We start from the raw sequence: 22,265 nt of genomic DNA, 5'->3' as shown, positions 1-22,265 counted from the left end.
AAAGAGGTTTCAGAAACAAATTTATAGAATAACATGGACGTGTATTTCAAATGAACTTGAGCTCCACTAAATCATAGTGAAATGAAGTGGGCAAAATCATTGTTAACAATCGTATACAGGAAAAAGCGAGGCTCATGCTTTGTTGCTTTCAAAAGTGTTTCCTTCTCTGAGCTTTGAACTTAGTACCATTATATCAAATGTAGCCATTAAAAAGGAAATCAATCCACATATTCAAATTAATGACATGTACTGTACAAGGAAAATAATAGGTACTGTAAACTTAGGTCACGAGCATGTTTTTTTTTTTTTTTTTTTTGTATGTTACAAAGCTCTGGGAATCTTGTGGTCACAGTTACACAATAACTCCAGTACAAAAGAAACAAAGCCTTGTTATATTATAAAAAAAAAATCAACATACATCAAACAATTAAATGAGACTTCATAGGCATAATAATATGTGTAAACAGGAGAATTAAAGATCAAACCAACTTAATTAAATGTCAGACTTTACAAGCATATCCTCACCTATGATACGCAGATTTAAAAGTATGTAGGCAAGACTCACAGTAGGAAGCATTCTTTGTTTTTATTAATTACTGGAATATCTAAATAGCATTTACTGAAGAAAACATAGGCTCATTTAATGGAAATGCAAAAGTTCCTAACAACTTCCAAGGTGCCAAAAAAAAAGAAGTGGTTTGATCTTGAACCAATTATAGCTAGTTGCTATGAACAGACTTGGAAAGCAGGCATAATTACAAAAGTTTAAATTTTTAAAGGAAAAAAAATATTTTTGAGTTAAGAAAAAATGACAAATATAAAATTCTGAAAAAAGTATAAAATAATTTCAAATTAATTATAAATTGGGAAAAATTCTCAGATATGAGTTGCACAAATTAGAGCACTGCAGAAAGTAATGATTTGTATGGTCAGTCCCTTACAGAGTAAAAAATGCAAGGCTCTTTTGTCTTAGCACATTTCTGGGATAATATTTTCTGATTATTTTCATTCTGGAATTCTTTTTCAAAATCAGGTAGCAACATACATTTCTTTAAAATACAAACATGATTTTGTAGAGCTCTGAATTAATTGTTTACATGTCTGAAAGACTAATGGAATGATTTTAGGCTAGGTGGGTACAGAAGGACATACCCAAGACTCCTGCTGAATTCCTGTCAATTCCCTTTCTCTGCAAGCCAAGCCTTGGCTTCTTCAGTGAGGCCACATGCAGGTACACAGGTGTCAAACACATCTATTGTACTAAACACAAGATCTGCGAGAATTCCAATTCACAAAAGAAAGAAACAAACAAAAAATGGCATATTTCCATCTCTTAGTTACTATAGACTGTTATCACTGTGAAGCTTCTTCATGTAAAGATCAAAAACTATTATCCACTTTATATAATTATCATTCTCATTAAAAAAAAATAATAAAAAATAAGAATCATACTTAAAATTCAGGTAGAGTTCAGTAATAGAACTATAAGGGATCCAGCCCCAAATTTAGTGATACCAGACATATCTTTCCATTGAATTAGAGGCTGTGAATGAAATTTGAGACAACTAACCTCAGGACATACAGTTAATTAAGAACTGAGATGGAATAAAGCTCTTGGCTTTCAAATTGAAAGCTAACGTGTTGCCAGCTGGAATGTATGCCACCCCTCACGCTCCCCATGGTACGATGGTGAGACTGAAAGACTGCAAATACACATTTGTAAACTGTGTAAGTTTTAAGAAAACATCCAAGCCAGGTAATAAAAGAGCATCTATAAAAGTTATAGCATGGCCAGAAATGACACCAGATGGGAGAAAGTCTTATATATGCTCAACAGTGTGAAGAACTTCACCTCAATTTTGTGTTTTTGTAAACAGGAGAGTAATATAACTAGAAGACACAAATCCATAGAAAACTACAGATATCTTCTTCTGGTGCTTATGGAACTATTGGTTGTTTCATTGTAAGAATAGACTGTCTAGCACATTTTAAAGTATCTAGGGAAAAATGCAGTGGTCATTGTGGTTCACACCTGTACTCATGGCTCCTACCAGAGAACTTGAATTCATAATGTTAGTGGATTAGCTGACTCTTGAAAACAGTCTCCAATCTTGTCTGACATTATGCATTATTATGTAAATAGTCTGGTATTTTTTCCATGAGCAGAGAACCTAATGACCATAATGTACCTAGTTACTGGTACATGAATCTTTTGGAATATAAAATATTTACACTATATAAGTAACCAGGGAACTGTTTTTCCAGTTTCCTTAACAAGCTCTGCAAGAATCACTTCTAGAAGAACTTGGAGACAACTTGGTGATTGATGGTCATTTACATTAGGCACAGTTTAGATTAATTTGAAACAGATGTTTAGCTCATGATTGAACAAAAAGCTCTACCTCATAACTTTAATTGAACAATGAGACTTGGAAAAATCTGTCAAAAAGGGCCAAATACTTTGCATCTGAACTGTTGCACACATGCTAGTAGGCATCATGTTCATAGAATGAATTTTTACCAATATAGCATGCTACACCCATGGAGGAATGACTTCCTGAAGCCCTGAAAAACAGGTCCTTTTTTTTCTGACAGGAAAGAAAAAGAGAACAAGACATCTACAAGTGAAAATATGCCTGTCTTTGAAATAAGATGTTAATTTTGCATTTATACATTTTCACCTTATTCCTCCTAAACTAGTAAACTTCTGAAGATAAAAGGGAAGCTGCATTACAGTACCATGAAGAAACAAGCATTTAGAAACTGCAATTTAGTTTCAGCATAATTGTTGAGATAACATTGGCAAAAGATCTGCCAAGAGATCAGATTTATCATTATTATTATTATTTTATAACCAACAAACAGGAATGATACCAAAACTTAAAGCAGTTACATAACACGCCAGGTAAACACTGTACTGTCTATTGTGCATTCTGGAAAGAATATAAACTTTCATGAATAAAGAAATTGAATTTATTTTTGTCATCTCCGATATTCATTAATTTATATGTTAAAAATCGTAAATAGGTAACAAGCAAAACCCAGTATCAAAAGCTGATATTCACTCCATTGTTTAAATTAAACACTTTTAATACAATTAAGTCAAATAATTCACATCTCTGCATTTACTAACTGGTTGGCTAATCCAAATTGCCAGCAAGGATTTACTAATGCTAAAACTGAATTCCTCTGTCCACCTCTAAACCATTTTAGTTATCTGTTATGGAATAAAGCAGGAATAATAGGATTCTTGCTTCTCTAGATTATATATATTTCGTAATTTAGAGATAAAACCAATTAGTATTAGATCCCTTTTTATATCTTATTTTAATTGGTATTGTACTGAACATTCTTATTCTTCTTTGGGTAGCTCCACTAGCAGAATTCTAATATTAGCATGTCTTTTGTACATTTTAACTATCTGAAATGATTCCAGTAAGGATAATAATAAGACTTCTAGATTTTTTTTCCATTTACTAGTCAGCTAACACTGTAAGACTAATATTTAATGTTATTAATAATTCTCAAGTCAGGAGTTAAGGATTAAATAAGGGATACAAAAAGACTGCTAAGTTTAAAACACTGTTTAATTTTGGTAGAAGTATGCAAATCAAAAACTGGAACAATGCCCGGGAGAAAACTATTTAAACATGCTTGAATTTCTCTTTAGTTCTGTTTAACCCTCAGGTATTTTTTTTTTTTTTCCTGATAAACATTTGCCCTAATGCCTGCTGTGCAAAGAACAATATGAAAAACACCAAAGCTCCCCAAACTGTATCAGTGACTCTTCCTGATACAGTTCCTGAGTCATTATCTTGTAGCTACCATAAGTAGCATGAAAAGTCTGATTTTTACCACTCCCAATAGGGATCAGTGCAAAGTATTCAGCATCATGTCTTGCACAGAGAAATCAAGATCTAGAAACTACCTTGGTACCTATCTAACCAGTCTCCAACCTCAAATGCTAAAAGCAAAATATTCTTAGTACAGGTTAGAACTTATGTGATTCTACTTCTCATACTTGTGTAAAACTGCAGACATACAGTATCTTTTATTACCTTGCTGGTTGATGAGTCCATTGACTACTCTACTAATGACAGCTGTCAACAAGAAAACAAAAATCCTAATATGATCTCTTGAAAGGTTGTCTAGGTGGGAAAGCATATTCCAAGAATGAAATTGCAGTGTAGAGCATTTGCTAAAGCATTATAACTTTATGTAGCACATTAAAATACATTAGCCTTTTTTAATACGTTAGAAGTTTTCCTTTCCTGACAAAAACTTTAATCTTACAGACATCAAGACAGTTTTTGTTTTGCTTTTACAGCCATAAAAACAATTATTGTGAATCAGGACACTGCCTTAGGAATACTTTGTTATTAAGTTTACTTTTTTTCCCCCTACGTTCCTGGTAATCTTAGCCTGAAACAATTTTATGTCTAACATTACTTAAAATATAGCTATACATTATTTGAACAGAAAACAGAAGTAGGTTTTGTGTGTATGTATACACACACACACACACATGCATGCACAAAGATAGACAACATGGGTGAAAGAATGATTCATTCTTCTCTCTGTTGCCTTAAGTGCTTGAAAATCCGTATTTTCCAGGAAAAATACTTCCATGTTCTACACATACATGAATAAATGCATAGTATTCTTCGAGAACGTTCATGGTATAACTGCTTTTCAACCAATGTCAGAAGTACAACAGAGAGTGATTGTAAATCATAGCAATACCGTGCCCACCTGTACTTGTTACATGCATTTGCTTTTTGCTCAGAATATACAGCTTCCATCAGTTATCAGATGCAGGCAGACCTGCAATAACGTTTTTTTAATTAGCAAATGTGATATAGATTGATTCAGCATTTACTAAGGTAGAGAAAGAGATGTAAAGAGTCATATATACTTGGAAATTAAAGAACAAGTAAACAGAAATCAGAGTTCTGCTCTGGAACTAGATTATATCCGTGACATTTTATCCAAGAACTTTTTTCTGTCTCCCCTGCTATTCTTTGCTGGAGATCTGAAGATATAAAACTTCAAAAGTCTTATGGGGACAAAGCTCAGGGGGTCAGAGAGAGAAAAATAGCCTGGATAAAAGGTCATAAGTTGTAGAAAAGGGCATGAAGTAGAATCCAAACATAAGTACCATGTATGACAGATTCCTAGGCGTATTTCCACTGAAATTATCACTGTCAAAAATCTTTGAAAATAAGTGCACCCATGCACCCATAAAAACATTTGAGACAATAAATCAGAGTGAGAATAAATGCAAACGCCACAAGACAGTGAATTGTCACTGATAACAAAATGTTGAAGACATACATACAGAATACACACCAATGACTTTGCAGTTCTTTTGACTACAATTTTTTGAGGTTCAAATTCTTTTTTTTTTTTTTTTTAGTAGGAGTTTGTGTTATTTTTACCTTTCAAACTATAGATTGCTGTTGTATGTTTTATAACACCAATATTTCAATTAACACATTATATAAACATATGAAAATGTATAATATATACAGAGAGAATTCCATTCTTGTCATCTTTCAAGTATACCTGCTACAATTAATTGTATTCAGAAAATGCAAAAATGGTCTATATACACTTTTTCCTCAAAATGAAATCCAGGAATTGCATATGATATTCTTTTCAGGCAGAGCAGTTTCCAAATTGCTATCTCTCTATATATAATTAAAGATGATACTATTTTGTGTACCATGATTGTTTTTACAGTTTTGCATGATTACCTCAGTATATATAAGTGGCATTATGAACACAGATTAGAAAAAAAAATTAATCCTTTGATCCTATTAAACTTGAGTTAAAAGTTACCAAATACTGGGGCAGCCTTCACATAAATATAAAAACTCTTATACCACCATTAAGAAAATAAAACTGGTAAGTTCCTGAGCATGGTTTCATAACCACATGAAAAAAATATTTTTCTAAGTCTAACACATAATCAAAAACTAGCCCATAAAAATCACGCATGCTTGTTAAGAGAAATAAATACCCATGACCCTGTGAGAGAACAAATCATTTTATTTCATTAGTTACACTGTGTAAGGCCTTCATCAAACAAAGATTTATGCATGTGTTTATGCACACAAACAATCTCATGGATAAATCTAGCACATATAGTTCAAGACAGATTAGCTGCTACAGGATCAGATCCCAAATAAGTGCTTGCTCAGATGATTGGGAAGCTGTTCCTGAGATTGATACTCAGCCATCCTCAATGTTGGCTAAGATTTAATTGAGTAATTCAACTGAGTGCATTTGAATTTGATTACTTGTGGAGTTAATGCTACACAACATGAGAAAAATGGCAGCTTTGCACCATTAGAGATGACAATTTTTGGTTGATCAACCTGAAGGTATAATCATGCTGCAACATTAATGAGAAGCCTGAAAAAAACCTCAGGGGAAAGAATCAAAGAAATGTTTCTTTAATTAAAAAATATGTTAAAATCTTTAGTCATTATTATCATCAAATTTATTTTCATGCATTGTCTGGGAAAATTAACCAAGCCAATATTGGAGGTATCATAGAGTAATGCCTTAAAAAGCTATAAACATGAAACAGAAAATTACTTCCGTGTGTAACGTTAGCATGCAGAATAAAACTAATTTTATTTAGTGAACTTTGTTCCTACTTAGTTTCAGTCTTACAAGGGCCAAGAAGATTACTTAGCTTAGCTCACAACGAAATGAATTCTGTAAAATGCTATGATTCCTAAGTTACTACTTAATTTTAAAATCCCATCTATCCTGCCCTGCCATTACCAATTGATGAGTAATAAGGAGCATGAAATCAAACTAATTAAGGGCAATATGAGAAAGACAGTGCATTTTAATGACAGCATATTAATTATGCCCTATCAATGCACACTACAGCTAAATGGTCACTGCAGAAAAAAATACTAGTGCAACTTATTCTGATTTCATGAATCACCACTCAATTGAATTCTATTTGTCCTCTTAGATTCCACCTCAACATTCCTATAAGCTGTTCCAGCTCACAGAGCTTTGTTAGGGATTTTATATTTAGAAATGTGCGTGTTTGATAAAGGAACGTAACTCTCCCTGCCCCAAACTGTTGCCTGAAACAAAATGGCTGCCGCCACGTGGGGAGGTGGCTTCTGGGTCCTTATACCACATGACAGGACAAGAACATGGCTTTGGGAGGGCAGGCCATGTGACTGCCCACAGGGACGTGGCACTTGACCTTACCTTGAAGATCAAGGCCCTTACACTACTCCTTTTAGTATCTGCTCTGTCATGTTCTTCTTATACTTCCCTGTTTAAAATAGGTATGGTGCTGCAATCAAGGAACAACTGTATCACATAATATCTCAGAGATCAGCCACATGTGACACACAACGTGGAGCATACATAGCCCACAGGCTGTTTTCAAAATTCCTTGTGAAAACAAATACATTATAAGAAATCAAATCCTGGTTTCTATAATTCCTTGCAGACAACATGATCATTATCTTCCAGCATACATAGGATGGTTTGCTGACAGAGAAAGATGTCTGCTTTGCTTTTCAGTACGTTGATGGTGACTCACAGAGAAGTATACTGTAGTACTCCATGAGGAGAGTGATAGGATTCAGGCTTTGTGGGGACAAACCAATCTATTTGCATCTTTTTTTAATAGAAGATTTATATAATTTAATAGAATTATATCACTTTAGGATTTATGTTGAGTGGGTAAAAAGGTTCTGGCCAACACTGACAATGAATTACTGGAGTAGATAGGCCTCTAGTCTAATCCAAAGTAATTTCCATATTCTTAATATCTGAAACTCTGCATTCCACATACTTGATTGTGGAACGTGTTTTCAAACCTGAATTGTTTGAATCTCTTCATATGAAATATATATGTGCTTCTAAGCAGCAGTAAGAAGTTGGACACTGCAGTTGATTCAGGAGGCCGTTTCCATCTGGGACTGACAAGCCTTCAACAGATAAAAGAATGAGGAAGAGAACCTATAGCCTTGGCTTAGAAGGCCAGAGATAACAATTTATCTTGTGAATGATATTTAAATATACATATATATATATATATAAATGCATATCTATATATGTGGAATGCTAAAAACTTAAGCTGTTCCCACAAGAAAAAGCATTTTAAGTTAATAGCCAAAATGAAAAAGAAAATCCCATATGGAATGAATAATTTTCCTAACACGTCTTTTTTAATTTGAAATAAGATTTGTGATAACAATGTTAATGCTGGGGATTTTAAGTGACAGAATATTATTCGAACACATTCTTTTAAATAGTCTCAAAAAAAAAAAAAAAAAAAAAAAGCAGCTCCTTTGTTAGGCCTAGTTTAGGCCATCTTAAAGCTCCTTTCAATCAAAGTATAGCTTCTCATTAAGGGAAAAATGATTATTAACATCCTCATTTTGCTTCCTCTTGTGAATTATTTGCATTCAAAAATGTGCACGGCATTAGTTTCAGGGTAAATGCAAATATGACAGCGGGATTTCTCACCAAGCTCCTTTTTATTATTAGCTCTTTTTATGCCCTCCATTTATTATTCCCTCATCATTTTTCACAATGTATTAAAATGTTACATTTCCTAAAATAATAATATTTTCCTTCATTTGGTAATTGTTTCAGTCCAGTCTACAAAAGTCTCCATCACAGTGCCTACTGTCTATAATTTGGAATAGTTTATAATAATTGTTCATCATTGCTTCGGGGAGCCTTGGGCATTAGCTATCACGATTACAGAATCCCTTCTCTCCCACTGAGTATGTGATTATTTTAGGTAAAGTTCACATGACAGGTGAAGAGGGCAGGGGCACTGACAAAACTTACACTGTGACTACCCATGGTAGACTCTCAGTCTGTGGTTTAAAGACAAATTGGGATGTTTTAAAATTTTTAAGCTTCATCTGTCCCATGTCTAACAAAAACAAGGTCAGCTCTGAAACATTATTTTGAGATTATTTTAAATAAAACACCATAACAAAGCAAATAAGCTATTACCCTGACTCATATTCCTGACGTTTTAAGTGGAATGATCTTGGATGCTGAAGATTAGTCAAAACATAGTGTGTTCAGTTAGAAAAAAATCAGGTTACCAGTGGCATACTCTGCCAGGGTTGTATTTGATAAACTGATTACAATTACTTCTTTTTTTTCCCTGGTCATATTAAAAAAATGGAAATAGATCTGACTAATAAAAGCAAACTAATAAAATCATTTGATCATCCTGATTCACCGCACTTCATCGTGCCAAGCTTCCCTGTTGACTCTCAAATTGTTATTGTCAAATTCTAAAACATTTATTACCTTCAGGATGACTTACATGTCCCTTTTTTCTGTCAGTGTTGATGTCCATCATCACACCATCACCACAGTCTAATCAAAACAAGGCAGAGTAAAGTCCACTCTGATACCACCCTGTGAATATGAATTATTTTTTTTCAGAGTAATGTATTCTGCAATAAAATTATCTACTGTGATCTGTATTGACTTGAACACAAATAACAATAAATTCAGAAACGTATCTAAATATGCTTAGAAAGAGCTCTTGGTATAATTTTTAACTTCCAGGTGAGTCCCTAAAATTTATCATAGGCTCATTTATCAGGATATATTTGAAACATTACTACTGAATTTGGCCTACTGATGTTGAAAATTACTGAGAGAAGTAGAACCAATAAGGCAGTTACTAGCAGGATGTGTGGTAAAAGCAGATCATATCCTGTTTATATCTTTCTTATGCCTTATTCCATCTCACTTGCACAAATGCATGTGCCCATTTTGTACTCACGAGTGTCAGTATGAGTAATCAATGTAATACCGAGTTCAAGTAGCATAACTTACTGCCTTGGTATTTGTTCTTCCTCACAAAGTGCTTTCTGAGTTATGGTGGATTAGATTTCTAGAAGGTTTTGTGGAAAAGACTTGGGTTAACTTAGGGTTCATCACGATATGGGACCACAAAAAGCTGAAAGTGGTGAAATAGCTAGATGCATGTTGTCCATATCATTCTGTGGAGACCCACTTAGCCGAATTAAAAATAGCATAAATGAACTTCAAAAATTGTACTACCCATGTGAAATCAAGACAGACATGAATTGTGGGGAGGAGGGTGGAGAGTGGGTGAAGGAGTGGTAATGGCAGTGAATTCTAAAGACACTGCAGGCTAAAATCTTTGCCCACTGATCTTCTGTTAACATGGCTGTTTCATATTAGCAGGTGCATTTCTAGTGTTAGTAACAGCCAATAATGACTTCCACATTGAAGTAAGCTTTTGAACCTGAAAAGTTCTACGCAGTGTCCCTATACTCTCTTTCTTTAAAATTGAAGTTATTTTCTATAGCTTATTTATGTCTTCCCTTCTCTCTCTATTTTTTTTTCCTATTCTGATAAAGGGATATGCAGCAATTATCATTATTTCGTGTTTTTAAAAACATATTTGGCTCTGTTACATTCCTGTCATTCTTTAACTATAGATAATTACATCAATAACTTATATTAAGAGAAGAGATATTGGTTGCACAGAGCTTATTCCCTGTTTTTTCAGGAAGTCCTTCAGAGCACTAAGCCTTTCATTTGGGCAAGTAGTACAGCTTATTAAAATAAATTCCCTTTAATGTCATCTAATTCTGCAATGATCAGTTAATTATGGACTCCTGTTTAGTTTTCAGTCCAAGACTAAGTCATAAAATCGTCACCTGATGAAGAGAGGAGCATGTTTTGATGATTTAAACCATACTGTAGTACTCAGATACACCTTAAGTAGTTCATTATTTCAGGAACAGTAAGGAAAGGAGAACAGGTTGTATTGACTGTTTATTAACTTTTGCCTTCAAGCTCTGCCTCCAATTCCTTTACCACATGGAGATTTTCTGAACATTGGACAATAAAGCAATATCTGAAGTACAGATAAGTCACAAACACAAAATCAGAATGTTCAAAACAAACAAGACAATGCCATTTTGCCATTTTCAAGCAATTGTAATGTGATTTTTAATATTCGCATTAGATTTTTTTTTTTTAAGAGGAATTCCATACATGTGATATTTTCTTTTAAAGGTAAAACCACAGAAACCAAACAATCCTTCCAAAACATTTTGAGAGTTTTCTTACTTGAAGAGTGGTGGTTTTATGTCTTAGAATCTGACCTCATTTTCCTATTCATCAGTTTTTCCTAGTGGAGACAGAAAAGAGTTATTTCAAATATTTCAAAGAGTTACATTTCAGAATAGATAATCTAAGATCTGTCTGGTGTTTCTGTTCCACAAAGCAGAAGGCCTTACAACCTTTTGTCTAGCAAGTCAAGAAAAGTTTTTCTCTTGCTGTGCCAAATGCTACATGATAAATCTCTCTTCCCTCTCAGCATTTGTCTTTAGCTGTTTCAAAGCCTATCAGAATGGGACAATGATCTGTCTTTGGGCTTACAGTACATGTAGATCAGAAGGTGCGCCACAACCATCATAACATAGTGAAAGAGGTCAACAAGATTCACCAATTGAAAGGTCTACCACAGGGACAGGATACAAACTGTAGTTGGCAGAACACATATCACATACAGGCTAAGAACATATTGTTATTCTTCAGACCTATGAGGTCAAATGCTGACCTACACATCTACTGCTTGTTGGCTGCATAAATATGTTTCCCCTAGACCAAATTTATAGAGGTGGGAAATCTTGCACAGCCCCAGGCAAAAGTAGCAGCATGAACACTGGCTCAACTTTGCTGAGGTCATAGTCTTTACAAAGGACTGATGTATAGAGGTGACCATTAATTTTCCCTGGTATGATTTTACTTTTCTTATTACATGCAAGAGTTTTGTTCCAGACTAGTAGGCTATGGCTGCAGGCCAGGGAGAATGCACTCAGTGAGATAGAGCTCATAAAAAAGTGTGACAAACTGCAATGCCAGGGTTGTCTTGGTTGCAAGTGATGTACCGAAATTAAATCCCAGCCCAGACAATAAGGACAATGCTATGGCAGTTGGGCCTCTTAGAAACTACACAATGAGACATAAGGCCACTACACTTGGAAGCAGACATTTCAAAGAAAATTACTAACAATAATTTCCATCTCCACAGATATTTTTATTTGCTGATTTCACTATTTTTCCTTTTGCAATCAGACCAGTAAGATACCCAATAAAAAAAATAAAAATAAGATGTTTCTACATATTTTAGTAATGGAAGGATGGTCCCCATTAATACAGGAATAAGCAAAGCTTCTTCAAGACATTTTCTAAGAGAAAAATATCTCCTTCATCTACCTCTATCTACATCATACCATGCAATTGTATATATTCAATTTAAATTTATTTTCTCTCTCTTTTATTATGTATACCATTCCACCTGCTGTGGAAGTTGAAATGTCTATCAACATATAGCAATATATATATAGGAAGAACTGAGCTGGTTCTTTTATTCGTACTCTTTACTGAAGATAGATTCTTGTCTCAGTTGAACACAGCTCATCCAGGACAGAGAGACTGAGGTCACAGTGTTGATCCATTTGGGCCAATTCTTTTAGAAGTTTATTGATGGGAAGTAGTTTTTATTGATGGGAATAGATATTACAGGAAGAGTAAGGGAAGCATTACATGTCAGAAGGGAAAAGAGGAAGAGGAAGTTAGTGAAGTACAAAAGAGTTGAAAGGGCATTCATGGAAAAGGAACACGGAGTCTGTCAAGCACTTCTTTTTCCCTAACTACTCAAGAGGTTCAAAAATACTAAATTTAAGAACATACGAACTGAAAATATTAATTCAATTAGAAAATATTACTTCTATAGTGCAGAGTTACGATACAAATTGAATTTTAAAGGTACATTCCCAAGAGAATTTCTGAGGGTCTTGAGTTAGTCCCTTCATTGTCTGCTAAAACAGAAATCTGATTTGACTGTTACCAGGGCTGATGAATTCCCTTTGGAATGATATCAATAAATATTAATTTTAATATTAATATGAATAAATTTGAATTCCCTTTAAATGATATTAATAAAAGTTCAGGAAACTTCTATAAGAGAATAAATAATTATAATAATAAACTCAGTACGTACTTCTTCAGGAAAAACTCGGATTATTCCTAATAAAATCCAAAGAATTGAACAACATTGTTTTAGCAGGAGACGAATTATGTTCTGGTGAATACTGAGAGCGACCATGAACATGAAGCAGGAGGAAAGCCGGACTTGTCACCTGTCTAGATTCCTTCTAGATTATAAGTGAGTACACAAAGGGATTTTTCAAATTTACCAGAGCTACCCAGGTGTAACAGCATTAAAACTGTATGTCAATGCTATATGCACCATATTCTCTTTTCACCACCCCAAGTGCCTATGCATATTCCTTCAGTCTTCTGTAACTTTCCTCTGATGTCAATATTACGCCATGCCACTATGCAAGTCCCAGCATTGTGCTCTATTTTGTCACTTTTTTTTTTTTTTTTTTATTTCCCTCCAGGAGAGTTCTAAGGCAAATTACAGTGTGTAGAACTCTTGCTTAGCTGAACCAAATTTACTAAACTATTATTGCTCGTAAACCAAAACATGAAAAGAAATAACAAGATACAGTCCATTTTATTTTACATCCATGAGGTTAAGAATTTTCCAGATTTTGCATTCTAACTTGACAAATCAAATCCTCAAGCTTTGTCCTGACAGTCTTTTAGACAAGAGCATTTATTTCAGCTTTCGTATTAATTCCTTTATGAGATGAAACTTTTACTTAGTCATATTTATATTAATTTTACTAGCCAGGTTAGTGACTCAGCTTTCTAGGGGGCTATCTTCTGCTTTCTTTCCTTAAAAAAAAATTAGAAGCAATTATTTGTGCTTATGAGAGCAATGGGAACAGCAATGCACTAAAGACAAAAATATATGAAATTATCCACAGGAAAATTGCAGAGAAGCTACAGCTGCAGTAAGTGTTTCCACTAACTACCCATTCACTGACCTCCTTCTTGAATTACTTACTTGAGTGAATGACACAGCAGAGACAATCTAAAAGACCCGTTCAGATATCACCCCGCTGAAAATGTCAGCTGAGCTTGTTTGTTGAGGAATTCTGTTCATGTTGATCAATTGCTAAAAACCTTAAAACAGTAAAGGCTTAGCAAGCACACAGCTGACTTCAATGACAGAATCTACATAAATAAAAGGACAGATTTGTTTGAGTCTTTTTATCTTGATTGCTTTACTTGATATAGAAGTTTCCATTGCACTGGGAAAGGCACAGTTTAAAAATGTACAAAAACCTACAGTCTTAACTAGGAAGGACAGTGTCAAGAATAGTATTCTCCTAATTTTTAAAGAAAATTATTAAAGCCAGGATTTATTTATTTAGATTAGTTGGCTATTGTACAAATGTCATTTGACATCAAAAAAAAAAGAAAAAAAAAAGGAGATATATACTAAAATGGGATGGTAGAAAATATGGATATACTATATATTAGTTTTCAAATCTGACATTTGACTTGGAATGGAGAATGGAAGCACAGCAAGTGAAGAGAAGAATGCTGTGAGTGATTTGAATGAGAGTTACTGGTGTTGTTACCTTGCTGCTGTTGCTGACACCTTTCTATATTAGTTACACTATTTGTATGGGGATGAATTCATCCTGCAAACATCTCTTGCCCTTAGTAAAAGTGAAATGTACGAACCATTAGACTGTAGGTAGAAAGGCATTTTTTTAGAAAAGAGCAGGTTCAGTAGAACAGTTGTTCTAGCACTTATTAAAACTTTCCAAAATGGTATTTCATCTTGTGTCCCTAATTACTGAACCACACTTCTTGTATCCTGACAGATGAACCTGTTTAAAATTCTTGTGGAGGCTGAAGAGAAATGACGTATCCAGCCCAAAGCACCTTCCACCACATCTCTGACAACATTCAGCTCAAGGCATTCTGACCCCTCAGTTGATTATCTGGGACTTGACAGTACTGTCTACAAAAAATGCCAGAAAATTAGCACTTCTGAATGCCTGTTTTGCATTCTTCAAGTACGTTATTAGAATTCTTTTGTCAAAAGAAGCATGCTACATCATTGTATTCATAATAAATGCTCTTTGATTTGTATGACTTTGTGTTTGTAATACACCCAAACAAAGATCTCATTTGTTCTGCTGGCAAAAGCTAATCTGTACAAGGATTTTTTTTTATTATTATTATTTTCTGCAAAAACTGCCTTTCTGAGCCTAGAGATTGGGTTAGCTAAAAGCTTCACATTCATTATCTTTAAGGTACCATGTTAATGAAAGGATTTTAATCATTGACATTGCTATGTGAATTATTATTACACAAACCCCTGCTGTTGAGTTAGACAAAATTAACCCAGTGTAAGGGGCATTAAAAAAAATCACAGCTAATTAGTAAGCTAACAGGAACAAAGAGAATGTATAACAAAGATGTTGAGAGGAAGACACGTAAAATCTGTAGCTTCCATTCCAACATTGATCTTTCTGTATGGAAATCTTTTTCTGTCTGATTTGTTCCATTAGACTTGAGCATTTTTATGTTTTGTAATTAGTTTTCTAAGCCACAATGTCTCACTTCTCTCAAACTGTGGAAATCCGAAGGCTCATAATAGAAAATGGAAGATATTTAAAAATGCTTTTAAATTATTTCCCCAGCGATCTATATCAGAAGCATAAAGCAATTCTCTGGATTATTCTGGGAAATTATTTCCATATTCTCTGCTGTTCTCCATGAATTGCAGAATACTTTAACTAATCTAGCCAGGTTCCTTTGAAATGAGCCCTTTATTTTAATGGATTGATACTATTGTCCAGGTTACAATTCCATATGGAGCAGATAAATGAAGCTATAGGTTTAAATCACTGCACGGCTTGTCTTCTACTCTCCTAGTCATGCTGATTTCCAATGGGCAACACATCATTGTGCTGATGTAAGAGCCAAGGATGAGATGATCAAACCTCAGAGAAGTATTCATGCTGGGTGCCATTTGTTTATAATTGCTCTTTGTAAGTTATAGTTTCAGATAAAGCTCCCAAAATGGAATGAAGAGAAAATAATAATTAAGTCTGTTTCTCTTTTTGAGCCTGACAAAGGCTTTACATTTTTTTTTAACGGGTTTGTCCTTCCGTTCACTATTCCACACATTCCCCCCCACCATCCCCCCCATTTCTCTTTTGTTCATCAGGCTTTTCAATCTGATAATTAAGACTCAAAATATTTGTTGCTGTTGGTTTTTTCCAAGCCATCATTTGGTTTGTGTTGTAGATGTGGAACAACAATCATCTAGTTCTCTTGTGTGCCAGTAATTTAGTATTTCAATAATCTCCAATTGTTGAAAGGTTTAAAACAAATCAACATTTTTAACAGTTTAACAGTTTTTCTTTGTTGGGGAAATATATGTGAACATAACATTTACAGCATATACTCTTATCCCTCCCCCCTCCCCCCCCCCCCCCGTTTTTTTCCCCCCAATCCTTATGAGGGAATTAAAACACAGGGCAATTGCTGAGCATAAAATAGAAGACTCACTTCAATAACATTCTTGCACAGGAGCAGTTTTTACAAGCAGTATCATTGCTTCAGCTCTGCTTGTGCTGGATAATTCCTTTATCTGTTTTTATCTAAATTCAAGTAAAATAAAAGAAACAGGTAGTATCTAATATATTCTGAAAGGAGTAGTATATTTCTTCTATGTAGAAGTTTTCCACGTGTTTTCTTACAGTGTTTTAGAAGTATTGGCTAACCATGCCAAATAGCTATAAGTAAACATTGTATTAGTTCTGCAGTGTACTCATTAGCTCCGGGGAGATTAGTGACAAAACTGGGAACAAGGTGTTCAGCACCTCAGAAGACATTTAAGAGAGTAACAAAATGTATTTTATTTCCAGAATCCCTGAGTAACATTCTTCTCTCATAACTACCAAATCCATTAGGAACTGTCTGAGAATGGAAGGTGTTAATCAGGCCAGTTGTCTAAAATGGATTTAGAGATCCAGTTTATATAGAACTAAACTGTTTGCCAGTGAATGGCCCAGAGTCAAGTAAATCAGGGATAAATCCTGGAACAGAACCTACCCGAGAGTCCTCGAGTCCTCACTCCCAGTACATTATTTCTTTTTTTTTTTTTTTTTTTTTTTTTTTTTTAAGTTCAACGTTGGAACAAAGGAACTTCAGGAACAAAAAATATTTTTTACTGCATTTTTTTTAATGCATTACAGTTTTCCTATAATACAACTTTTAGAGCACAGAAAAGCAACACAAAATTATCCTAAAATTTTATCAAAATCCACATGTGATTCATCAGAAAACCTAGCAAAGACATTTGAGTTGTAGATAAGAGAGACTACGGACACCTCTGCCTTCTTTAGAAATTGGAACTGATTCATTTGTCCAGTCGTGAAATGACTGGCAGTCACAGAAGACACTATCCACCCTTGCCAGTGTCAGCAGCCAGCTTTCCAATCTTGGAAGTGAGGAACCTTCCAGGCAGTGAAAGATAACAAAGCTGCTCAGTAACATATGGTCTCTCTGCAGTCAAAATTCCTATAATGCCATCCAGTCTTCAGTTAGATTAAATTCTCTCTCTTTAAAAAATAGCGATGTACAGATGTGGACGAAACTCCTTGGATAATCACAGAATTCACAAACTTCCTTTCAACTTTTAGATTATTCTGGCAAAGACTTCCTTTAGATCTTCCCTAGCCACCAAAGTGGTTACCTTTCCTTCCGTGTACTAAATCACCCAGAATAATGCTGACATCTTGTCAACCTTGCAATGGGAAAAACTATAGATAGTTTTAGCTGTAACAGCCCCTATTTATATACTGGATTAGAGTGAGCATGAATTGAAAATATAAAATGTCATGAAAGGAAAGAATCTGACTTCTCAGATGTCACAGCAAATCTCTGCTGTCTGTTGAATGTCATTCTTTTACTGATGGTAAATATCTATGTATTTATGAAAATCAGATACGGGTCTATCTATTTATATAGGTATTTTTTCATGTATTTCTATATGTATGCTTTCACATAAAAGTGTGTATGTGCCCGTGCCTGTAAGAATTGCATAAGAAAACTGATTAGAAAAATAAGACTATCGACCCTGATCCATTTGTGGTTTTCAGTTTTGTATGCTATGCAATTATTTGCACAGATTTCATACCGATGTCAATGAAAACTGTATGCAAGCAATGAATGCATGATATACAATAGAAACTTGTTATTTATAGCAGAGTTTTACTTCTTCATAAATACTATTTAAGCTAGCCACTAAAATATGAAAATATAGAGGTGGTCCTGACAATGCCAGCAAGCATTTCATGTTATTAAAAATGTTTCTAGCTCTGGTTCTTCAAAGCACTTATGTATATGCTTATGAATATGCTTCCATATTACTACAAATTTAAGTTCTTGCTGAGTGAGGCTGAAATTCTGCATTTTTTTACATATATACTTAACATTCTAGTGGCAAAACAAACAAACAAACAACAGCAATACAAACAAAAAACCCCACCACTTCTTTAAGTCTTATACAAATGATTTACAAAAGTTTTTGAATTTTCATCTTTGCTCTGCTGAGCTGCAAAGCAGTTATCAGACCCCATTGTGAACACTTTGGAAAAACACAGGCTGGTTGACAAATTAGTAGTATTTGGTGCTAATATTACTAATTCAGTATTTGAAAGGGCTACTCACTGGGGAAAAATAACATGTTCTCTAAGTCACAGGAGAAACTAGGGAGATAGTTAATGGGTGTTGGCTGTGCTGCACATACTGTGCACAATACTGTTCACATTGCAGCTGACTGACTGCCAATAGATGTGGAAGTAATTGTCAACAAGATTTATTGTTACTTTCACATTTATACAGTTAGAGAGGAAAGGTTGAAAGAGTTTTGTGAAGTTCAGTGCTGACTTCTACTGAACCATGGCAACACACACTGATTAGCACTAATGCATGTCACTGAAAGAATTTTGCATCTTTGGAGGCCTCAAAAGTCATTCTTTCTTGTCAGAGCAAAATCCCCCACAATCCTCAGTAATTTTCTTCTGAGATCAATACCTAAGCTCTGACTTTAGTTCTAGCTCACAAACTACGAATTTTTCAGAGTACAACTGGAGTTGGAAACCCCAGACATTTTAACAACACAATTAGGACATTCAGGGGTAATTAAAAAGTAACCACTAGACAGAAACAGATGGATTTTACTTGAAATTAAGGATTGTAAGTTTGGGGTGTAGAGGGTGAGGCAGTGGATCATCTTTGCAAAGTAAAGACTTTAGTTCACCAGTTTGAAAGAGCGTAACGCACATTATATAAATGTATAAACTCCAGAGGCATGAATTTCAACGAATGCTTTTTTTTTTTTTTTTCAGCTTCTGTTCCTGTGGTTTACGCTTCCAGAGAATGTTTTTAACCTAGCTTCACTAAGGCAAAACTGTCTGATTTGCATATAATTTTGTGTGTGTGCATATATATATGTATTCTAACTTTAAAAGACTAGATTTATTTTACCAAATGCTACAAAATTCAATCAGAAACCAAGACTCAATATCTTGGCATTTTTGTGCTTATCCATAAGAGAGCAAAAAGTTTCACTTTGATGGCTCTTTGTATTGTCTTGTTTGAATCTCAGGTGGTTTTATTTTTTTGTTTCAGATGGAAATCAACTAAGGTGAACTTAGTTAAGTTTTTGCTTTTAAAAGATAACTCCAACTCTGGCATCTTGTTAACTAGCAGCTCAAGACACAGACTCTGACAGGCAATACACAACCTGACTCTTTCAAACATTTCTGCGAGGAGAGGAGGGGCTACATCAGAGGACTTACCCAGTGCTTCCAGATGTTGCCACAGTCTGTATCAAGATCTCTGAAATCAAATAGGGAAGAGATTTAGGCCCAGTTATTATGTGTGAAACATACTCCTACAACCATGCACAGATACATCTGTGCAATTACCCTATCTGTGATGAAGATAATTAACTGCTCAGTCTCTGAGGTGGACACCTACTTGTTCATTTAGCAGGATATTTTGTCAGTTTGTGTGCGCATAATTAGTGCTATTAAAGTCTCCATTTCAGACAGTACTGGTACTGACAATATTTTATTTTATTTTATTGTACTTTTAAAGTTCACTGTAGCTAAAGGCAGCAAGAGCATTTAGAAATGCTTCCTGGAAGCACATTTTTGTTTGGTCGCAGTTCTGTACCTACCTATTTGGAAGCATGACCCTAATTTGAAAGCTAGGCATGCAAACATATGCTAGGCAAACAGCTGATAAAAGTCTTGCATTCATTTGTTTCTTGCCAAAGAGGGTACAGTTCATTATAAACTAATAATAATAAAAAAAAATCTCTTCACAAAACTCGATCTTGTCTTCCAATTTCAGGTGACATTTCCAGGCACTGTCACAAATGTTTAGAGAATTATCTTAGTAATGAAGGACATCTGGATAAAGAACAAGAGTGTCAGAAAACTGGACGGGAGAACAGTTATGGCAGTTTTGGATTGCAGTGGCTCTAAAATGTCCTAACAAGTATTCAAAAAAAAACAAAAACAAAAACAAAAACAGAACAATAACAACAACAAAACAACATTTCAGATAAGGGACCTGTTTATCTAAACATTATTTACATGGAAATCACTTTTTTTTTTTTCTTTTCAGGAAGACATCTGAAATTATAATGCCAGTTTCAAAAACTATATTTTACTACTTAGAAGAAAATGAAAATTTAGAAGACAATGAAACAATCTGTTGTTAATTAGCCAAATGCTGTTACAAGATACAATATAGAAAAGAGTCTGAACACATTCTTGTGAAAGTAATGGATTGCAACCTCAGTGTTGAATGCTCCTGACAAATAGATTTGGCCTAAAGGTGAAAACATTTTATATCTATGTCCTTCTCTGTTTTATGATTTCCCCTGTTTTCCAAAATACCTACTACTTTATATTACTCTACATAACCTCTATACTCTTATTTCTCCAAAAATATATGAAAATATTGTATTTGAAAATAAGGTTATAAATGTTATCTATGTACAGGAAATATGACTGCTCTTTTCACAAATGCTGAGAGCTCCATAGTCCAAGTACTGAACATGCATTGACACACACACACACACACAAACGAATCGCCTCTCCAAATCTGCCTACACTGTCTGTCCCCAGGGTCACTAACAAGCTATACACCCTCAGGCAAATTTAGTCTCTTATAGTCAAATAGTTCCCAGAATTAGCAGAAGTCTGAATAATGTGGAGTGCTGAGAAATCATTGATGACTTGGGTATCTGCATGGGATCGCATGAGCCAGAATGAGAGCGCTCATGCAGCTGTAAGAGAATCAGAAGATAATGCAAGGTAAAGCAGAGTATTAACAAGGGTAATTTCTGAGAGAATGAGGCCAGAGGGCTAGGTAAATGCTGCATTGCCATAGAGCCCAGAAGAGACTTCTTCTGGCCCTTCGATCTAGTAGTTCTGTTTCATGCATATGAAATACATAAAAATTGGCTACAGAAGGATATGCTAAGTTGAGCTGTTTAAACTTTGTGGGTTTGGATAACAAAAATATGTGCCAATTACTTTCTCCCCTAGAGAATCAAATCCAAAGCTTCATTAGATTTTCCTGAACAGCCTTGCAGACTGATAACAGGACATTATTTGGTCCTCATCCCAGGTGAGGACATGAGATACTCCTACTACTAACAAATAATAATAAGCAAAGTTTTCCTTGTCAAAGGTTAAAATCCTGATTTATTTCAGGGCTCACATCACCTGTACCCAATATTTAAGTGCTCTAATTCAAACAACAACAACAAAAATGTTTAATGTTGTAAGAAAACTTCAGAGGAGTCAAATCCTATATCCTTGAATATTACTGTAAGCTAATTGGTAGAAACCTAACAGTCTCAAAAAGAAGCGCATTTGTTGGGCCATTAAAGATAATTTGTATGGGTAGAGATACAGTTGGCCAAATTTACAGGAAACAAAAATAAATACTTACACAACAAAAATATTTACTATGACTTTTTTTTTTTTTTTTTTTTTTTTAAGATAGCATTACAGGTCTCTCTCATCAGACCTACTTCTTAGAGGCAGTAAGGGAAGAGCTATATTCGTTACAAAGAACCAGTGTAGCACATACCGCTGTTTGGCAGCTGGATGGCATTAATGCTGAGTAATGCAGAAAGTTTCCACAGATAACATCTTCATTAGCAGGACTACAGGGTCCTACACTGGCTTGCTTTTAGGCCCACTAGGCTGAAATGCAAATACTACGGATGAAGA

General features: G+C 34.6%; 1 long non-coding RNA gene across 11 annotated transcripts in view; it reads right to left on the bottom strand.

Moving 5' to 3' along the window:
- LOC121074034 overlaps window positions 1–22,265 on the bottom strand; it is a 49,242-nt gene that overhangs the window by 12,944 nt on the left and 14,033 nt on the right. For 3 of the 11 annotated variants that reach the window (XR_005822064.1, XR_005822074.1, XR_005822063.1), the window contains 5 exons: window positions 19,809–19,848; window positions 16,510–16,601; window positions 11,128–11,188; window positions 9,322–9,432; window positions 4,753–4,824 (listed from right to left, as the gene is read on the bottom strand). This is a non-coding gene — a long non-coding RNA (uncharacterized LOC121074034). Of the gene's footprint in view, window positions 1–140; window positions 1,274–3,572; window positions 4,825–5,727; window positions 7,974–9,321; window positions 9,433–11,127; window positions 11,189–16,509; window positions 16,602–19,808; window positions 19,849–22,265 lie in introns of those variants that run through there. The other 8 variants (XR_005822072.1, XR_005822070.1, XR_005822065.1 and 5 more) reach the window with 7 other exon arrangements.

The sequence above is a fragment of the Cygnus olor genome, chromosome 8, assembly GCF_009769625.2.
Source record: "Cygnus olor isolate bCygOlo1 chromosome 8, bCygOlo1.pri.v2, whole genome shotgun sequence".
NCBI classification, from domain to species: domain Eukaryota; kingdom Metazoa; phylum Chordata; class Aves; order Anseriformes; family Anatidae; genus Cygnus; species Cygnus olor.
This window is presented reverse-complemented; position numbering and strand designations above follow the sequence as displayed.